The sequence below is a fragment of the Plecotus auritus genome (genome assembly GCF_963455305.1).
Source record: "Plecotus auritus genome assembly, chromosome: 10".
NCBI lineage: Eukaryota > Metazoa > Chordata > Mammalia > Chiroptera > Vespertilionidae > Plecotus > Plecotus auritus.
In genome coordinates this window covers 1,651,938-1,670,802 of record NC_137785.1, presented here as the reverse complement: position 1 = coordinate 1,670,802, position 18,865 = coordinate 1,651,938, and the positions used below count along the sequence as shown (strand labels likewise).

The window sequence follows — 18,865 nt, the reverse complement described above, 5'->3', positions numbered from 1 at the left end:
ATTTCAGGGAGGAAGGGAGAGGAAGAGAGAGAAACACCAGTGATGACAGAGAATCACTGACAGGCTGCTTCCCGTACCTCCTCTCTCCCTGGGAATGGAGACTGCAACCCATGTATGTTCCCCGACCATGAATAGATCCATGACTGGTTCATAGGCCGATGCTTAACCACTGCGCCACACCAGGTGGGCTATCATATTAAAATTTTTTGAAATATATGTATTTTTTGTCATAGATATTATTACAGATGTCTCCCATTTCCCCCTGTAAATACACTGAGTGGCCAGATGATGATGATCTCTGAACGCATAATGATCTGGCCACTCAGTGTATATCCTATAGAATAATCCTATGTAATAAAAGGCTAATATGCAAATTTTCCCCTTGATCAGGAGTGCAACCAGCAGGCAGGCCGGCCAACCACCTATGTCCCCTCCCCCTGGCCAGGCTGACTGGACCCCACCCATGAACGAATTCATGAACCGGGCCTCATATATATATTTGTGTCTATATAGCCACTAATCTGGCCACTTAGTGTATATATATATATTTGTGTCCGATGGTCTTAGGCAACCCTGCTAGCGGCCCACAGGTTGAGAACCGCTGCTGTAGAGCTTAAGAACATCAGAAAACTCAGATATTTACATTACGATTCATTAACAGTAGCAAAATTACAGTTATGAAGTAGCAACGAAAATAATTTTATGGTTGGGGGTCACCACAACATGAACTGCATTAAAGGGTCGCGGCATTAGAAAGGTTGAGAACCACTGGTTTAGAAACTTAACCCGATTGAAAAGAAGAAATGGTGGACCATGAAAGTGACTTCAGGTTTTCTCACTGTGCAGAATATAGTCAAACACTGCTGCAGTTAAATATTTTACCCTTTGTTCTCCCTGGGTGACCTACAATAATAATGTGCTTCCTGTTGATATTTACTGTTGTGTTGCTGACAATGGGCTGGAAAAAGTTTAGCTAAATCAGAAAGCAGGTCTAATTAAGCAAGTTTTTTCTATATATACAAAAGGCTAAGTTGATTTGTGCACGCGCGATACATATAAAGCTCTCGCTGGCACCAATCGCACATGTGTGTTTCGATCTGTCATAGTTGATTGTGAATTTGGTTGACACTTCTATTATAGAGAAAGTGAATAGCAATATTAAAATATTTCTTCTAATTAATTACCTTTCAATGTGCATGAATTCGTGCACTGACCACTGGTATATATATAAACAGAAAATATGCTAATTAGCCAAGCTTCACGACTGCTCAGGAGGAGCTGCTGAGGGCAGGTTGGCAGGAGGGGACTGAGTGCCGCCCCCAGCCCCCAGGGCCATGGGGAGTCTGGGGCTAGGGGCAGGTTGGAGCGGAGACACAACACACAGAGCGCCTGCCCCCACCCCAGTGGACACAACGCATCGGCTAGCACTATGTGGGTCAGGCATGGGTCCATCCCCTGGCAGGGTGCCTGCTGCCTCCTTACCTGGCGGGAGGAGGGGCGCTTCCTCGCGAGATTTCAATCTCACATTGGGCCTCTAGGTTTTTAAAAATAGGAACTGGAAACAGTGGGACAGGAATAAAGTCCAGAGCAGCTTTGTGACAACTTGGGTTTGTGTTCTGCTGGGGATGGGATCACTGGGGTCACTGGAGCAGTAGAGCAGGTGATGTGTCCCAGGTCTCATTAGACACCTGTGACTGCAGCATGATGCACAATATGGGTGTGAGGACGGTGGTAGGAAGACTAGGATGGAAGCTGCTGTGATGGTCTTGATGAGTGTGACGGTACCTGGAGCACAGTGGTGCTTGTGGATGTGGAAGAAGCAGTTGCATTATGGATCAGGGTTTTAGGTGTGGACACCTGGATTTTCTAATTTTGAGGATTGGAGAGAGAGGTAAGAATCAGAGATGATGTTAAAGTTTGGATTTAGCACCTGAAGGTATGAAAGCACCATCAACTGACATGGAGAAATTCATACTGGAAAAAGTAATGTTCATTAGGAATATAAAATCTTTTATTTTTTCCTTTTAGTTATGAGATATTTCAGAGCCCAGTTCATAACCATCTGGAACTCTGAGGAGTAGTTCAAGATGAAGACTACTTTAAAAAATAGTAAAGAGTATGGACCAGGGAGGAGTTGTAGATCACCTTTTTATTTTATTTTATTGGAGGTGGAAGAGTAATTTTAAAAAGGTGAGATGTGCCTGGTGCATATTTACCTCTTAAACACTCACCAGGATTTCTTGTGACCCTTTGTGTGGCCTGGTGTGTTGCATCCAGTTTGGTTGACTTGCTTATGGGCATGAGTGGGCATCTGTAAAGAGTGTGGACCAGGGAGGAGTTGTAGATCACCTTTTCTTTCTTTCTTTTTTTCTTTTTCTTTTTCTTTTTCTTTTTTTTTTTTTTTTTTGTAGGTAGAAGAGTAATTCAAAAGAAGTGAAACTGTGGCTGGTGCATATTTACTTCTTTAACACTTACCAGGATTTTGCTGTGGCCAATGGTATGGCCTTGGGGGTTGCAGTCAGTCTTGTGGATTAACTCAGACTCTTGAATGTTCACCGGTGAGACTCACTGGGCTTGGTGCACAGAGCCATTGGGGCTGGGACTTGAGTGATGATGAAGAGGAAAGACGTTGCCTGTTACTGGTGAAGGGACATCTAGTGCAGCACCAGGGGAGGTTGGCTGTGGGTATCTGAAATCTGATTGTGGTTTTCAATAGGTGAGGTTAAAGGAAAATAGAATCATAGAGAGAGGCCTTCATAGCAGGACTCAAGGCTTCCTCTATGAGTGTGGACTCTCAGCGTCTGGGCAGTACTTGATCCCGTTTGAATTTGGCAAGCATTCTCTGGATCACACATGCTGAGTAATTAGTAAGAGGCCAAGATGTCTATGGGGTTGGAACTGTAGGAGTGCAGGTGTGAACAAGGTGTGATAGGAAGAGTCATGTGACCTTGGTGAGGGAGTGTGAATTGTGAATTCATGGCCACAGGGCCATGACATTGACCTTAGAGTGAATGAAAGGTGAACCCATTTCTGCTGGTGTCTGGGTGATAAAATAAGGGAATTTTAGGGTAATTGCCTGAAAAGAGGGGTGTGCGGTGCTGCATGCCAGGTCCATAGCTTAGATGCCATTTATCTACCCAGCTGCCTTTTGTTGTTGAGGGCTGATACACTGATCCATAGGAATGCGAAGCATACCAATACAGCCATGTTACCTGGGCTTGAAAATCTCCACTGACATGGGTAAGGCAGAAGGGTGAGAGAGAAATAGGTAATGGAGGTGGTCAATAATATTGGAAAAGAAGGTGATTAGGAAACCACTGATGCTCACCAAGGCAAATTTGTTTTACCTTCGATTTTGTACTCCTGGGAAGGAACCTGTGTGAGAGAAGTGTTTTCAAAGAACTATGTGCAACAGGTAGTGCAAACTGATGGCCTCAGCATCCTGGAATCAGGGTTGTAAGGGGGAAGTGTGATGCCGTGTATTTGGTGTCTTTGAGGAACAATCTGGGGACTACAAGGATATTGCCTGACAAGACCAGCATCAAATCACTCACATATCTCCCTGTCCTATGTTCCTGATACCCACTTTATTGACAAGGGGCAGTGTGGCCTACAAGTGAGGCCCAGAGCTCAGGTATCTTCTCTCTGCTCAACTGCCTTTATTGCTGTGGGAAGACACAGCATCAGTAGGAATATAAGGAGAGCGTTACTTGCATGGGACCAAGGTCTGTGGTCTCCTCTGATGTGTGGAGTTGATGGAGCAAATAACTGTGTAGGAGAGGAGCATCTACACTAATAAAAGAGTAAGATGCAAATTGACTGTACCTTCATGACGCCCACCAGCCAATCAGGAGTTAGTATGCAAATTAACCACAGGCTCCGTTCGGCTGAGGATGGTGCAGAATGCTTGGGTCATCACCATGGCGACGACTCAGACATTCCGCACCACCCCAGCCACTCTGGCCAGCGTGGGAAGGCAGAAAGGCGGCTCCGAGCCAGAGTGAAAAGCCGGCTCTAGCTGGAGCAAAGGTGGTGCCGGCAGCCAGGGAAAGGAAGGCCTAGTCTTGCACAAATCTTCATGCATCCGGCTTCTAGTGATGACTATAAAATCCTAACATAGAAGCTGACCATGGACTGAACTGTTCCCATTTAGACAAGATATGAACTTTGAGGATGTGGCCATTGCCTTCTCCGAGGAGGAGTGGGAGCTCCTTGATGAGGTTCAGAGACTTCTGTAGTGCGATGTGATGCTGGAAGTTTTTGTACTTGTATCATCTGTAGGTAAGACCTTCAAATCACTCTTGGTGTGTGGAAGTGATGTCCTCTCTTCCATATTCTCCAAATGTAGCTTTCTCTCTCTCATAGCCAGACAATGCGTCTGCTAATTTTCCCCACTGTCATGTAAAATGGGCCATGGCTGCTAGGGGTGAGCTCTGTGGAGACCCCTGAGCTAAGGACTCTACGAACATCCCTAACACCCAGTGCCTCAAAAAGTGCAGCAAGTAGCCCTAACCGGTTTGGCTCAGTGGATAGAGCGTTGGCCTGCGGACTGAAGGGTCCCAGGTTCGATTCCGGTCAAGGGCATGTACCTTGGTTGTGGGCACATCCCCAGTAGGGGGTGTGCAGGAGGCAGCTGATCGATGTTTCTCTCTCATCGATGTTTCTAACTCTCTATCCCTCTCCCATCCTCTCTGTAAAAAATCAATAAAATATATTTTTTAAAAAAAGTGCAGCAAGTGTCTGAGAGTCAGGAGTCTTGCAGTGAGCTTACTGGGTCCCAGGTTGTAGTTTCTCTTCCTGGGAGAGTGACTATATCCACCTTCATGGCTTCCACTTCTTCCTCCTTCCTCTAGCTAAGGGTTCTTTGTGATGGCCAGTGCCACGTTATGGTCTTTACTGACATGAACCATGAGCTGTTCTTGTAAGACCCTCCTTCAACTGTTGGTAATATTTTCTTTCCTGAACACTATTCAAGCTGTGATGCTCTGGGCCAGTGCTGGCTGCTCCCCTCTTCATCACCTGTCCCTCTGCAGTATTCTCCAACACTAACCTGCTCATGTGTTATGAGGTGCACATGCGTGCTTAAGCAGTCCTCGACAGCAGCTACTGCTTTATTAAATTTTACTTGGAATATACCTAACCAACCTCCTGCACAGCTTGCCCCTGTCACCATGAAACAAGCCCTATTGAATGCTGTTAGCAGAAGAATGAGCTGGAGATCTGGATTCTCTTCCATGAGGTGCTTGCCATGTGTGTGTCTTATTTCTGCTGAAGCCTTTCCTGCTTTGTGACCTTCAGTGGATGAGACCTTCCCAGCAGCCTCTTATTAATCCTTCCTGCACCTCTCTTATTTTCAGACAATTGCATGGAACCCATGTATTATGTTCAAAAAAATCTTTGCAATGGGATTTTCCCCTGTCACCACAGTCAACACTCAGTTCCTCAGCATTTCTATTTTTTCAGGTTGTTGGCATAAAACAGATGAGGAGGCCCTGACCGGTTTGGCTCAGTGGATAGAGCATCAGCCTGCGGACTGAAGGGTCCCAGGTTCGATTCCAGTCAAGGGCATGTACCTTGGTTGCGGGCACATCCCCAGTGCGGGGTGTGCAGGAGGCAGCTGATCGATGTTTCTCTCTCGTCGATGTTTCTGACTCTCTATCCCTCTCGCTTCCTCTCTGTAAAAAATCAATAAAATATATTTTAAAAAAATAAAACAGATGAGGAGGCCTGTTCTGAGCAGAGGGTATCTGCACAAGTGGAGTCACAGATCAGGGCTTCTAAGACAGCTCCAGCAACCCAGAGGACCCATCTCTGTAAGCAGTGTGTCTCATTGTTCAAAGATATTCTGCACCTGACTGAGTCACAAGCAGCAGACTTTGAGCAGAAAGGCTTCTTCAGTGACCCATGTGTGACATGTGTGAGAGACTTCTGTTTCAGTGCAAACTCTCACCAGCAGCAGAGGGAAGCCAGTGGAGGGAAGCCCTGGAAAGAAACTTTGGACAGGGCCTCATTTTTTACCAGGTGCAGCTTCCGATCTTGGGTGCCTTCAACCAATAGAAAGGTTGGGAAAGTCTTCCCAGGCATCTCAAGGCTTCTCCAGCACCAGGCAACTCTCAACACTGGGGAGCGACACAGTGGAAGTGAGATTTCACAGGAAGTTGTCAGTGGAAAAAGTCATCACAATTCGGGTGGACATGAAAAAACTGCCAGCAACAGCGGGAAAGTCATTGGACATCGGAGTGTCTGCTCTGAAGAAGTGGGTAATGAGTGTAACAAATATGGGAAAGTTTCTAGACATACCTTTAACCTCAATCGACATAAGAGAATTCACACTGGAGAAAAGCCCTATGAGTGTACTGATTGTGGGAAGTTCTTTGGAGAAAGCTCTACTCTCATTCAACATCGGAGAGTTCACACTGGAGAAAAGCCCTATCAGTGTACTGATTGTGGGAAGTTCTTCAGGCAATGCTCTTACCTCATTCAACACAAGAGAGTTCACACTGGTGAAAAGCCCTATGTGTGTGGGGATTGTGGGAAGTCATTCAGTCAGAAGTGTAGCCTCAACAGTCACCAGAGAACTCACACTGGTGAAAAGCCACATGTGTGTGGTGATTGTGGGAAGTCATTCAGTCAAAAGTGTAGCCTCAACAGTCACCAGAGAGTGCACACTGGTGCAAAACCGTATGAGTGTAGTGAAGTGGGAAATCATTTGGGTCCAGTTATCATCTCCTTAACCATAAGAGAATTCACACTGGAGAAAAGCCATACATGTGTTGTAATTGTGGGAAGTCATTCAGGCAGATGTGTTCCCTCAAGGGTCACCAGAGAATTCACACTGGAGAAAAGCCTTATCAGTGTAGTGATTGTGGGAAGTCATTCAGGAAAAGCTGTACCCTCATTCGCCACCACAGAGTTCACACTGGAGATAAGCCTTATGAGTGTAGTGATATTGGGAAGTCATACAGGCTAACCTCTGCTCTCACACATCATCAGAGAGCTCCCACTGGTAAAAAGCTGTATGAGTGTAGTGAATGTGGGAAATCGTTTGGGTCCAATCATCATCTCCTTAACCATAAGAGAATTCACACTGGAGAAAAGCCTTATCAGTGTAGTGATTGTGGGAAGTTATTCAGGAAAAGCTGTAACCTCACCCAACACCGCAGAGTTCACTTTTGAGACAAACCTTATGAGGGTAGTGATACTGGGAGGTCATACAGGCAAACCTCTGCGCTCACACATCATCAGAGGGTTCACACTGGAGAAAAGCCATATGAGGGTAGCAATTGTGGGAACTCCTTCAGCCAAAGCTCTATGCTCATGGGCCAAAATGCAACCCTGTTATTAGACACCTGTGTGTTTGTCTTCCAGCCCTGCCTTTTATTGACTCTACCACCTGGCAATTTACATTGAGTCTCTGAGCCTGGTTTCCTCCCCAGGAAATAGATGGTTAAGCCATCTCAGGTTGTGGAGAGGATTAAATGAAATAATTTTTTTTAATATATTTCATTGATTGTTTACAGAGAGGAAGGGAGAGGGACAGAGAGCTAGAAACATCGATGGGAGAGAAACATCAATCAGCCGCCTCCTGCACACCTCCCACTGGGGATGTGCCCGCAACCAAGGTACATGCCCTTGACCGGAATCGAACCTGGGAACCTTCAGTCCGCAGGCCGACGCTCCATCCACTGAGCCAAACCAGTCAGGGCTAAATGAAATAATTCTTTAAAGCATTGAATCCAGCGCCTGGCACCTGTAGTGAGCATTCAGTAAGTGTTAGCTCCTTAGCTTCACAATGTGTACTGACTGCAGACCGTATAGGAAATGTCGACTTGTTGGTCTTTGTATCCTTTTGAACGTTGTTTTTAAATGAATAGGATAGGGTTATGTATGTTCTCTCATAGCCTACTTTTTCTCGTAAGAATGTGAAATTTGTGCCAAAACCGGTTTGGCTCAGTGGATAGAGCGTCGGCCTGCAGACTGAAGGGTCCCGGGTTCGATTCCGGTCAAGGGCATGTACCTTGGTTGTGGGCACATCCCCAGTGGGAGGTGTGCAGGAGGCAGCTGATCGTTGTTTCTCTCTCATCGATGTTTCTAGCTCTCTATCCCTCTCCCTTCCTCTCTGTAAAATATCAATAAAATATATTTAAAAAAAAAAAGAATGTGAAATTTGTAAATTAAAATTAAAGCTCTGACAGCTGGAGTGGGTCCATTGAGTGAGTGTCATCTTATGCACAGAGAGGTTTCCAGTTCGTATCCTCTTGAGGGCCCAAGCCAGTTTCCTGGTAGATGCCATTGGTGGGGGGGGGGGGGAGTGCAGGAGGCAGGCAATCAGTGTTTCCATCTCATTTCCTCTCTTTAAAAATAAAAATAAAAGATATATATATCTCCATCCATTTAGGTGTGTAGAGTTCAGGAATAATAGAAATAACACTTTTCACACTGAGGAGCATTCTGAGCTTCACGTAATCTGAAATGTTTCCAAACACGAGATCAGATGCAGACAATACTCCCCAGGTTCCTGAGTCAAGACCCCAAATCCTAACGTTTTCGTTTCCCAATGCCAGTGCCCCCCCCCCCCCCCCCCGCCCCAACACCCAGTATTTGCAATGGTCTATCATCACGCCATCTGCATGGCCTGAAAAGTACATTACCCAAAGGGCAATGCGCCTAATGATGGCTGGGTTTAGCCAATGAGAACCCAGGAGAAGCACATTATGCCAGTGCGCATGAGTTTGGGCCGGACTTCCATTGTCTTCCACTCGGTGGTCGTTTGACCTCTGTTGAGTTGATCAAGGCGGAGGCTCCAGGACTGAGTGACGACCAGTGCAGGGTGTCCGGCTTGTCAAGCCCCAACAGGCGGGACTGAGGCCTCTGTGCCTCCCAGACTCCTCTGCTGAAAGGGTTCAACTCAGCCTCATCCCACTTACCCTCCATCCGACGTGCTGGCATGTGACTGATCCTGCAGCCCACGTCACAGTGTCCAGAACAGTGAGTCCTTGTGGGTGATATACCCTGTGATGGGGGGGAAAGGGAGGCGGGCTGCAGTGCACTGTGTGAGGACATGGTGGTGTGGCTGAGCTGAGAGGATTCAGCAAACAGGATTCAGCCTGTTTTGTGTGTAAAGGCAGCAGCAAGAGGAGGTGAGGTTGTGCACGAGTTTTACGTTCATGCTCAGGAAGCTGGGGTCATCGATTGCCGTGATCAATAGATGGACATTGGGTGAGGCGGGGTTCTGACGTTTTTCCCAAAACGGCCCAGAGGAGCAGACGGGAAGGGAGAGGACAGCAGTGAGGGCGGGAAGGAGGACCCTGTAGGTGATGAGGTAACTGGCAGGTGCGCACTGGACCGAGCCCTGAGGGATGCAGACATCACCCGGCCCTGGGGCTGGGCCAGGGCCCTGAGCAGCCTGAGCCCCTGGGTCCTGGCGGTGGGTGCCAGGCCCTCCACAGGCCTTCCGTCCCCACAGGTTCCTGCAGGTGCAGAGCCGCTGAGGGGCTGGTCTGTGGGGCTGATGTCAGGGCCTCACACTCTTGTGGCCTCTGAGGTCGTGGGGTCCTGGGATCCTCCAGCCCTGGCACCTGGGGACCTTGAAGGGACACTCAGCCCAGAGTCCTGAGTCATGTGGGTGTGGACACAGGGCGCCAGCTCCCCTCCGGCAGGTGCTGGGAGGCCTCCTCTGTCAGGAAGCGGGTGGCAGGCGGGCAGCTGTGGGCGGGGAGGAGTTAGCACCTACAGCACAAGGTCCTGGGAAGGTCAGGCTCAGGCCTGCAGCTGCTCCGCGCACAGCCCGAGACGCCAGGGCCGCAGGAGCTCCTGGGCCGCGTCCTCGCCCTCTGGTCCCGCGGCGCCTCCCCAGGTGCCAGGTGCCAGGTGCCCGCAGCCCTCGGCTCCCCCTGAGCTCCGGCCGCAGGAGGCGGGCCCCGCTGGGCGTGGTGAGCCTCGGACCGATCCGTGTGGGGGGAGACGCAGCCGCGGGGATGGTGTGTCTGGATGATGCTCCAGGCGTGGGGGGGCCCTGTCGCTGGAGCTGCAGCCCTGGGGCGGGCCCTTCTTCAGGCCTCGCTGCGCAGACCTGCCCATCGGGTCGGGGTGGGGCCCCCAGCGGGAACCCCAGCAGCAGCAGCAGCGCGGGAAGGGGAGCGAGGCGCCTGTTCTCCGATGGCCCGAGGCAACCCATGATGGAGGTGCCGGGAGGAGGAACAGATGGGCGGCCGACAGGTCCGGGGGCGGGGGGGGGTCGGGGCGCAGGTGCCCCCCCCCACCCCCACAGGACGCCGCAGCCTCCCAGTCCCCCCCTCCCCTGGGAGATGTCAGTCTGTCCCCGGTCACCAGGCCTCTGGTCCCACCTCCTCCTCCCCCAGCCCCACTGGCAGCGCCACACCTTCACTCACCGAGGTCACGGCCCGGGCTGCGTGGAGAAACTACATCACCCAGAAGGCAACGCGCACGCTTCAGCGGAAGTCAACGCGTTTTGTTTCTGCGCACACGGTTAGGGCGGGACTTCCGGTATTCTCCTCGCAGACGTTTTATCTTCCGTTAACGGACCTGCAGGTTTCAGCGCGCCGGTTGGGCGTTGGTCGCGCGTAAGAGGAGGAGGCGTCGTCCCGCTGGGCAGGGTGAGTCTGAGGCCGGGTGACCCCCAACCGGCGGGACTGGGGTCCCCGTGCCTCCCGCCTCCTCTCCGCTGACAGAGTTCACTCGGCGTCACCCCATCGGCCCTCCAGCCTCGGGGCCGGCGCCGCTCAGGCCCCGCAGCCCAGGTCGCAGCGCCCAGAGCAGTGAGTGCCCGTGGGGGACGCAGGGGGTGAGGGGAGGAGGGCGACGGGCTGCGATGCCCCGGGGAAGGCCGTGGGGGGCTGAGCCGGGAGGTGGGGAGCCCAGGCCTGTTTGTGTCTAAAGGCGACAGCGAGGAGGAGAGGCGGTTCCGGGAGGAGCGTCCCTTCCTCCCCAGGGGACGGGGCTGTGGGCGGTGGGAACCACAGAGGGACCCTGAGCCCCGAGGGGTGCGGGCGTCACCGGCCCCGGGGCTGGGCCAGGGCCCTGAGCAGCCTGAGCCCCTGGGTCCTGGCGGTGGGTGCCAGGCCCTCCACAGGCCTTCCGTCCCCACAGGTTCCTGCAGGTGCAGAGCCGCTGAGGGGCTGGGCTGTGGGGCTGATGTCAGGGCCTCACACTATGGTGGCCTCTGAGTTGTGGGGTCCTGGGGCTGTCCCCCCCTCTTCCTGCCCTGGGACCGGCAGACAATGAGCCCAGAGTCCTGAGGCCACGACTAGGGCTTTAGGAAGCGGACCCTGGTTTTGGCAAAGAGTGGATGAGATGTGGGAGGTCCTCCCAGGCACAGGGACCAGAATGTGCAAAGGCTCGGAGTGAAGACTGAGCTGGCTCAGGAACGAGCAAATATCCTTTTAAAATATATACTTTTATTGATTTTAGACATAGGAAGGGAGAGGGAGAGAGACAGATATCCATGAGCGGGAAACAAGGATCCATCGGTTGCAGGCCTGTGAGCTGGCCAGGACCCGTGCCTGCAACCTCTCAGTGCATCATGGGTCGATGCTCAAGCAGCTGAGACACATCAGCCAGGGCTGTAGATCAGTTTAAACTAGGGAATCAAGGGCCCTCCCTGGTTTGGCTCAGTAATAGAGCTCCACCTCAGACTGAAAGATCCCAGGTTCCATTCACGTCAAGGGCACATACGGGGGTTGTGGGCTCCATCCCCAGTAGGGGGCGTGCAGGAGGCAGCCAATCAGTGATTCTCATTGATGTGTCTATCTCCTTCCTCCCTGCCTTTCTGAAATCATGGTCAGGATGATAATGGGGGTAGTAGCTCAGATGGGACAGTGTGAGCCTAAGGACTGGTTTCCTGCTGGGGCCCCTGTTTGTGGGAGGTGGGTGTCACAGCACAGCATAGGGACAGAGGTGGTCATGTAGAGTGTTGGGGAGATAATGGTTTCCCAGTGGCCAGGCCTTTAAAAGATGAGTGGAGCCGAAACCGGTTTGGCTCAGTGGATAGAGCGTCGGCCTGCGGACTGAAGGGTCCCGGGTTCGATTCCGGTGAAGGGCATGTACCTTGGTTGCAGGCACATCCCCAGTGGGGGGTGTGCAGGAGGCAGCTGATCGATGTTTCTCTCTCATCGATGTTTCTAACTCTCTCTTCCTCTCTGTAAAAAATCAATAAAATATATTTAAAAAAAAAAAAAGATGAGTGGACATGAGACAAATTGTTGGCTAAAGAGTAATTCCAACAAGAGAAGACTAGGGCTGGTATATATTCTCTAAACACTCACCAGGGTTTTGCTGTGACCCTTGGTGTGGCCTGGGGGTTGCAGTCAGTCTTGTGGGTTAGCTTAGGCAGGAGTCCTCAAACTTTTTAAACAGGGGGCCAGTTCATTGTCCCTCAGACCGTTGGAGGGCCGGACTATAGTTTTAAAAAAAAAACTATGAACAAATTCCTATGTGCACTGCGGGCCCGGGACGAGTCAGCTGCTAAGCAGGACAGGCAGCGGCAGGCCGGATCAATGTCCTTGGTGGGCCGCATGTGGCCTGCGGGCCATAGTTTGAGGACGCCTGGCTTAGGGGCTTGAGTGGTCATCTGTGAGACTCACTGGGCTCGGTGCAGAGGGCCATCGGGGCTGGGACTTGAGTGACACATAGGTGGAGAGATGTTGGCTGCGATGGCTGAAGGGACATCAAGTGCACCAGGGAAGGTGCGCTCTGGGTATCTGAGATCTGATTGTGGTTCTTTTGTGTGTTTTTAAAAATTCTTTATTCTTGAAAGTATTATATGTCTCCTTTTTCCCTATTGACCTCTCCTGTCCGCTCTCACCCTCCAGCACAGGCCTCACCCTTCTACTGTCTGAGTCCATGGGTTATGCTTATATGCATCCATATAAGTACTTTGGTTGATCTCTTACCCCCCATCCCCCCAACCCTGCCTTACGTCTGAGGTTTGACTGTGTTCAGTGCTTCCATGTCTCTGGATCTACTCTTGTTCATCTGTTTATGTTGTTTGTTATGTTCCACAAATGAGTGAGATCATGTAATACTTATCTTTCTCTGATTGGCTTACTTTGTTTAGATCCACCCATGCTGTTGCAAATGGTAAGAGTTTTTTTTTTTTATAGCAGCATAGTGTTCCATTGTGTAGATGGACCACAGTTTTTTAATCCACTCATCTGCTGATGGGCACTTAGGCCATTTCCAAATCTTAGCTATGGTAAATTGTGCTGCTATGAACATAGGTGTATATATATCCTTTCTGACTGGTGTTTCTGATTTTTTGGGATATATTCCTAGAAGTGGGATTACTGGGTCAAATGCAATTTCCATTTTTAATTCTTTGAAGAAACTCTATACAGTTTTCCACAGTGGCTGCACAAGTTTGCATTCCCACCAGCAGTGTACAAGGGTTTCTTTTTCTCCGCATCCTCGCCAGTACTTATTGTTTGTTGATTTGTTGATGGTAGCCATTCTGATAGGTGTGAAATCATACCTCATTGTCATTTTGATTTGTATCTCTGGGATTATTAGTGACTTTGAGCATTTTTTCGTATATCTCTTGGCCTTTCTGTATATCCACTTTCGAAAAGTATCTATTTAGGTCCTTTGCCCATTTTTCACTGGATTGTTTACCTTCCTTTTGTTAAATTGTATGAGTTCCCTATAAATTTTGGAGATTAAATCCTTATTGGATGTAACATTGGCAAATATGTTCTCCCATACAGTGGGCTCTCTTGTTGTTGTTGTTTTTTAATATATATTTTTATTGATTTCAGAGAGGAAGGGATGAGGGAACTCTTGTTGTTTTGTTGATGGTTTCTTTTGCTGTACAAAAGCTCTCTTTTGCTGTACAGAAGCTTTTTATTTTGATGTAGTCCCATTTGTATATTTTCTCCTTAGTTTCCATTGTCCTAGGACAGTGGTCGGCAAACTCATTAGTCAACAGAGCCAAATATCAACAGTACAACGATTGAAATTTCTTTTGAGAGCCAAAGTTTTTAAACTTAAACTTCTTCTAACGCCACTTCTTCAAAATAGACTCACCCAGGCCGTGGTATTTTGTGGAAGAGCCACACTCAAGGGGCCAAAGAGCTGCATGTGGCTCGCGAGCCGAAGTTTGCCAACCACTGTCCTATACTGTTGAAACCTTCCATTGTGTTTATTATTGCAGGTGTGCCATTCTTCATTTCCTCCAGATTCTTACACATATTGGTGAATTTCTCATCTGGTTGTTGAGCATCCTGATAACCATCACTCTGGGTTATTTCCCTGACAAATTGCTTGCCTCCATTTCTTTTATTTCTTTGTCTTGCGATACATCCTTTTCTTTCATATGGGGGTTATTTCTTTGTCTCCCCATTTTTGTTGTTCCTTTATGACTGTTTCTGTGCTTTAGATCAAACTGCTCTGCCACCGAGTTTTTGAATTTGTCTTATGTAGTAGATGTTTTGTGGGACCAAGTGGTGCAGTCTCTCAGGTCTCCTAGGCTAAGTATTCTAGGGATGCCCCCTACTGGAGATATTTGAGTTCTCCTGATGTAGTTGAGTCTTAAATGTTATTGTCCTGTTTATGGATCGAGTCTCCACTGAGGGTGTCTGGCTATGTGGCTCACTCTCTACCATGTGTGCCATCCGTTGTGGAGGTGCTGACCAAACAGCACAAAATAGAACATGACAAGGCATGATACAAAAGGAACAGAACACAATTGTATACAAGACAACTGTGACCACCAGGTAAAAGAGAATTAGGAAAGAGAAAAGAGAGCAAAAATGATAGTGAGGGGAGGGAGGGAAAGAGGGAGGGAGGTAGGCCAAAAAGTGCAAACAAAAAACACCCAGAAAAGGAATTGGATGAATAGGGGAAGGAACACAGTTTAGTATAGAGGAGGGAGACAGAGAATGAGAGGAAAAGAAGAAAAAAATAAAAAATTATTTATTTGTTTATTTATTATTTTGAGAAGGAGAATGGAGGAGAGAGCAGATATACCTGAATTTAGGAAGTGAAACTAATTTAAAATTAGAAGAGCAAGAGAGGAGAGGAAAAGACATTGAATAGCAAAGAAAGAGAAAAGAGAAGGGGAAATGGAGTAGGAGCAGGGAAGAGGAAATTAGATATATGAATAAGGCAACAGAGACTACAATAATAATAACACATCAATAAAACAGGAAAAGAAGATCCATTTTTTAAAAAAAAAAAATGTAAAAAGAGCCCTAACCGGTTTTGCTCAGTGGATAGAGTGTCGGCCTGCGGACTGAGGTGTCCTGGGTTCGATACCGGTCAAGGGCATGTACCTTGGTTGCGGGCACATCCCCAGTGGGAGGTGTGCAGGAGGCAGCTGATCAATGTTTCTCTCTTATCAATGTTTCTAACTCTATCCCTGTCCCTTCCTCTCTGTAAAAAATCAATAAAATATATTTAAATAAAAATAAAAAGGGGCCCTGATCGGTTTGGCTCAGTGGATAGAGCGTCGGCCTGCGGACTGAAGGGTCCCAGGTTCGATTCCGGTCAAGGGCATGTACCTTTGTTGTGGGCACATCCCCAGTGGGAGGTGTGCAGGAGGCATCTGATTAATGTTTCTCTCTCATCGATGTTTCTAACTCTCTATTCCTCTCCCTTCCTCTCTATAAAAAAAATCAATAAAATATATTTTAAAAAAAAAATAAAATAAAATAAATAAAATAAAAAGGGATAAAAATAAAGGAAAGAGAAAAACTGAAATGGGGAAAGAAGAAAAGCAGGATGAAAAAAGAAGAAGCGAGGATGGAAAGGTGAAAAAAAAAACCAACTAACAATAAAAGCCGTAAATTAAGAACATTTTAGAATAAAAAATCAAGTGAAGTGTTGTTTGCTTCAGCCATATTTTAATGCCCAATGGGGGATGGTTTGGGACCCCTTCTTCTGTTTGCCAATTCTGGGCTTCCTGTTAGGTAGGTAGTTGCTGACCTTTTAGCACCATATTGAAGCTCCAAGTGACCCACTGCTCCTCCACTTGTGTCTGTCTCCACAGGCCTTGGCTGCAAGCAGGCGAGACCAATCTGTCTGCTTTGCCTGTCTGCCAGCTGTCAATCTTAATCACTCAAGGGTCTGTTTCTGATAGGACTTTAGGTGGGGGTGGTGCTGTTTCACTTGCCAGGAATGAGATGAGTGTTTTTGTGCTGACCCAGAGCTACGCCTCCACGAGGGGCCAAAAATATAACTCTGGCCTTGGTTGGTTAGAGATCCTTGTATGGAGACCAGTGGGGTTGGCTGGCAACCTGGAGTTTTTATCAATCTGGTTCTTAGAATAGCAGGGCAAACCAGCCCCTCTTCCAATCCAGTCACTAAGGGTTCTTTGGGCCTATTCAGACCTGTAAACTTGGCCTCTGCCTTTGTTGCCTTTGTATCGCTCAAAAGGCAGGCAGGGTGTAGCATTTGAAAGGTTCAGAATGTCCCAGTGCCGGAGTCCTGGCCACATCTCCCTGCCCTGCTTCCCTCCCCAGCTTCTCCTCAGGCACCTCAGGTCTGTGCCTCTCCCTGTGCCACAGCCTTGGGTGAGTGTTTGTAGTGAAAAGTCCTGTGTTCTGGGCTTAGCAAGTGAAAGCAAAGACAAAACACCCACAACACTGGGTTTGTCCCCGCCGGCACCGTGCTGCCCGGGCTGCCTTTCTGAGGTGCAGCCTTCACAGCTGTGGCCTCAGGTCTAGATTCTCTGGCCACCAGCAGCCTTGTTGCTCTCCTTTCCAGAGCTGGATGTTCCGCCTGTCGCCAAGGGAGCAGGCTTTGGTGCAAGGCAGCTTCCTCACCCTCTGGGCCTGCAGGCTGGGTGTGCCTCCACAGCCCAGGTCCCTATTCCTGCTGTTCTCCGGTGTCCTCTGCCCTTGCTTGTAAATTGTCTCTTCAGCTGTGTCTAGTTTGTTAATTCCAGGTGGATGGTCTCTGATTTTGTGGCTTTGCGAGTCTGGCCCTGGGACGAGGTGCATGACATGTCTGCCTTTTTGGCCGCCATTTTCCTCCCCTTGATTGTGGTTCTTAATAGATGAGAAGGAAAAAACAGTCATGGAGAGAGGCCTTCAAAGCAGGACTCAAGGCTGCCTCTGTGAGTGTGGGCTATCAGAGTCTAGGCGATAATTGATCCCGTTTGAATTTGGCAAGCATTCTTTGGACCACACTTGCTGAGTAGTAAGAGGCAAAGGAGAGGACTCTGTGGCCTGGAACTGGGAGTGCAGGTGTGAGAGAGGTGTGGTAAAAAGAGTACTGTGCCCTTGGCGAGGGAGTGTGACTTCATGGCCCCAGGGCCCGGACATAGGAGAGTGAATGAAGGGGGAGTCCATTTCTGGATGATACAATAAGGGCAATTTTAGGGTACTTGCCTGAAAAGAGGGGTGTTGTGGTGCTACATGCAAGGTCCAGAGCTTAGATGCCATTTGTCTCCCCACCTGCCTATTGTTTTGGGCTGTTAGAGTGACCGATAGGAACAAGATAGCATAATCTCCACTTGCGTGGGTAAAGGAGAAGGGTAAGACAGAGATTATGGAGGTGGTAAACTTTAATTTTGGGAATGAAGGTGATTAGGAAACAACCTGTCCTCACAACAGCATATTTGAGTTATCACTGAAGTTGAGCCTCTGGGAATGAAGCCGTGTAAGAGAAGTGTGTTTCAAAGAATTATGTGGATTAGGTACTGCAAAGTGATGGCCATAGCAAACTGGGGGTGGGGTGAAAGGGTGAAATATCAGAAGAAAATGACTTTGACGAGACCAAATCCTGATATCTTTTCTGACGTGGGGAGTAGACGGAGCCACCGGATGTGGAGGGTGGGGAGTATGACGCAAATAAAATCCTAGGAGAGAAGCTGATCGAGAACTGAACTGTCCCCATTACGACAGGATATGGACTTTGAGGACATGGCCATTGCCTTCTATCAGGAGTGGGGGATCCCTGATGAGGCTCAGAGACTTCTGTGATGTGATGCTGGAAGTTTTTGCACTTGTAGCATCTGTAGGTAAGACCTTCACATCTCTCTTAATGTCCTAAAGTGATGTCCTCCTATATTCTCCGATGTAACTTTCTCTCTCCCACAGCCAGTCCATGGACTCTGCTGATTCTTGTCAACCGTGCTGCGGCTGCCAGTGCTGAGCTGTGTGGAGAGTCCCGAGCAATGAACTCCTCGAGCATCCCTAACACCCATTGTTTCACAAAGTGCAAAAAGTGTCTGGAGTCACGAGTTTTACAGCTTCCCCTCAGAGGTATTGACAGTCACTCTGAGGGGGCACAAAGCTGGAGGGCATCCTGGCCCCTTCTTTCCTGACAGGTAGGCCTGGCTGGCCTCCTATTATCAGGAAATCACGGTCTTTCTGAAGAGGTCACTCATCCCGGCAACTGGGGGCGTGTCCTACAGAGAAGAGAGGAAGAACTGAAAGGCAGGCGTGGGGGCGGGAGTGTCCTCAGAGAGCCCTCCCTTTCCCTGCCTCCCCCTCCCCCCCCCCCCCCCCCCCGCAAATGTCCCCATGCAGGCCACGTGGCCAGGACCAAAATTTCCGCTCCAACTCGACCTGTTTACAGCCTAGCATCACCCCAGCACACAGCGCCCTTGGTCAGGATGAATAGGGCTTGGTGGCTGGGTCAGCGGAGGCACCTATGTGGTCAAGGCTGCCTCTATGGGGTGCGCCTCCCTTTGGTATTAGGTCCCCAGGGCCTGGGGCAGAGAAGGACAGTGACAAATGGAGCTGTAACATCCCATGCCAAGGGGGGGCGATCACACCGAGGCCTAGAAGCGGAGGGGAACACGGAGCCAGGGGAAAAAGCGGGGCTGCATACCTCACGGGCTGTGGTCTGAACGGGAGCCCCTGGCTGCAGACCTGAGCTGGAGGCCCTGGGAGGCTGGCCCTTG

General features: G+C 49.2%; 1 long non-coding RNA gene across 1 annotated transcript; it reads left to right on the top strand.

The window, feature by feature from the left end:
• Positions 1–10,480: 10,480 nt before the first annotated feature.
• On the top strand, positions 10,481–18,444 carry LOC308235836. Its single transcript, XR_013959217.1, has 3 exons — positions 10,481–10,616; positions 17,862–17,977; positions 18,057–18,444. It is a non-coding gene; the product is annotated as an uncharacterized lncRNA (long non-coding RNA).
• Positions 18,445–18,865: the final 421 nt, after the last annotated feature.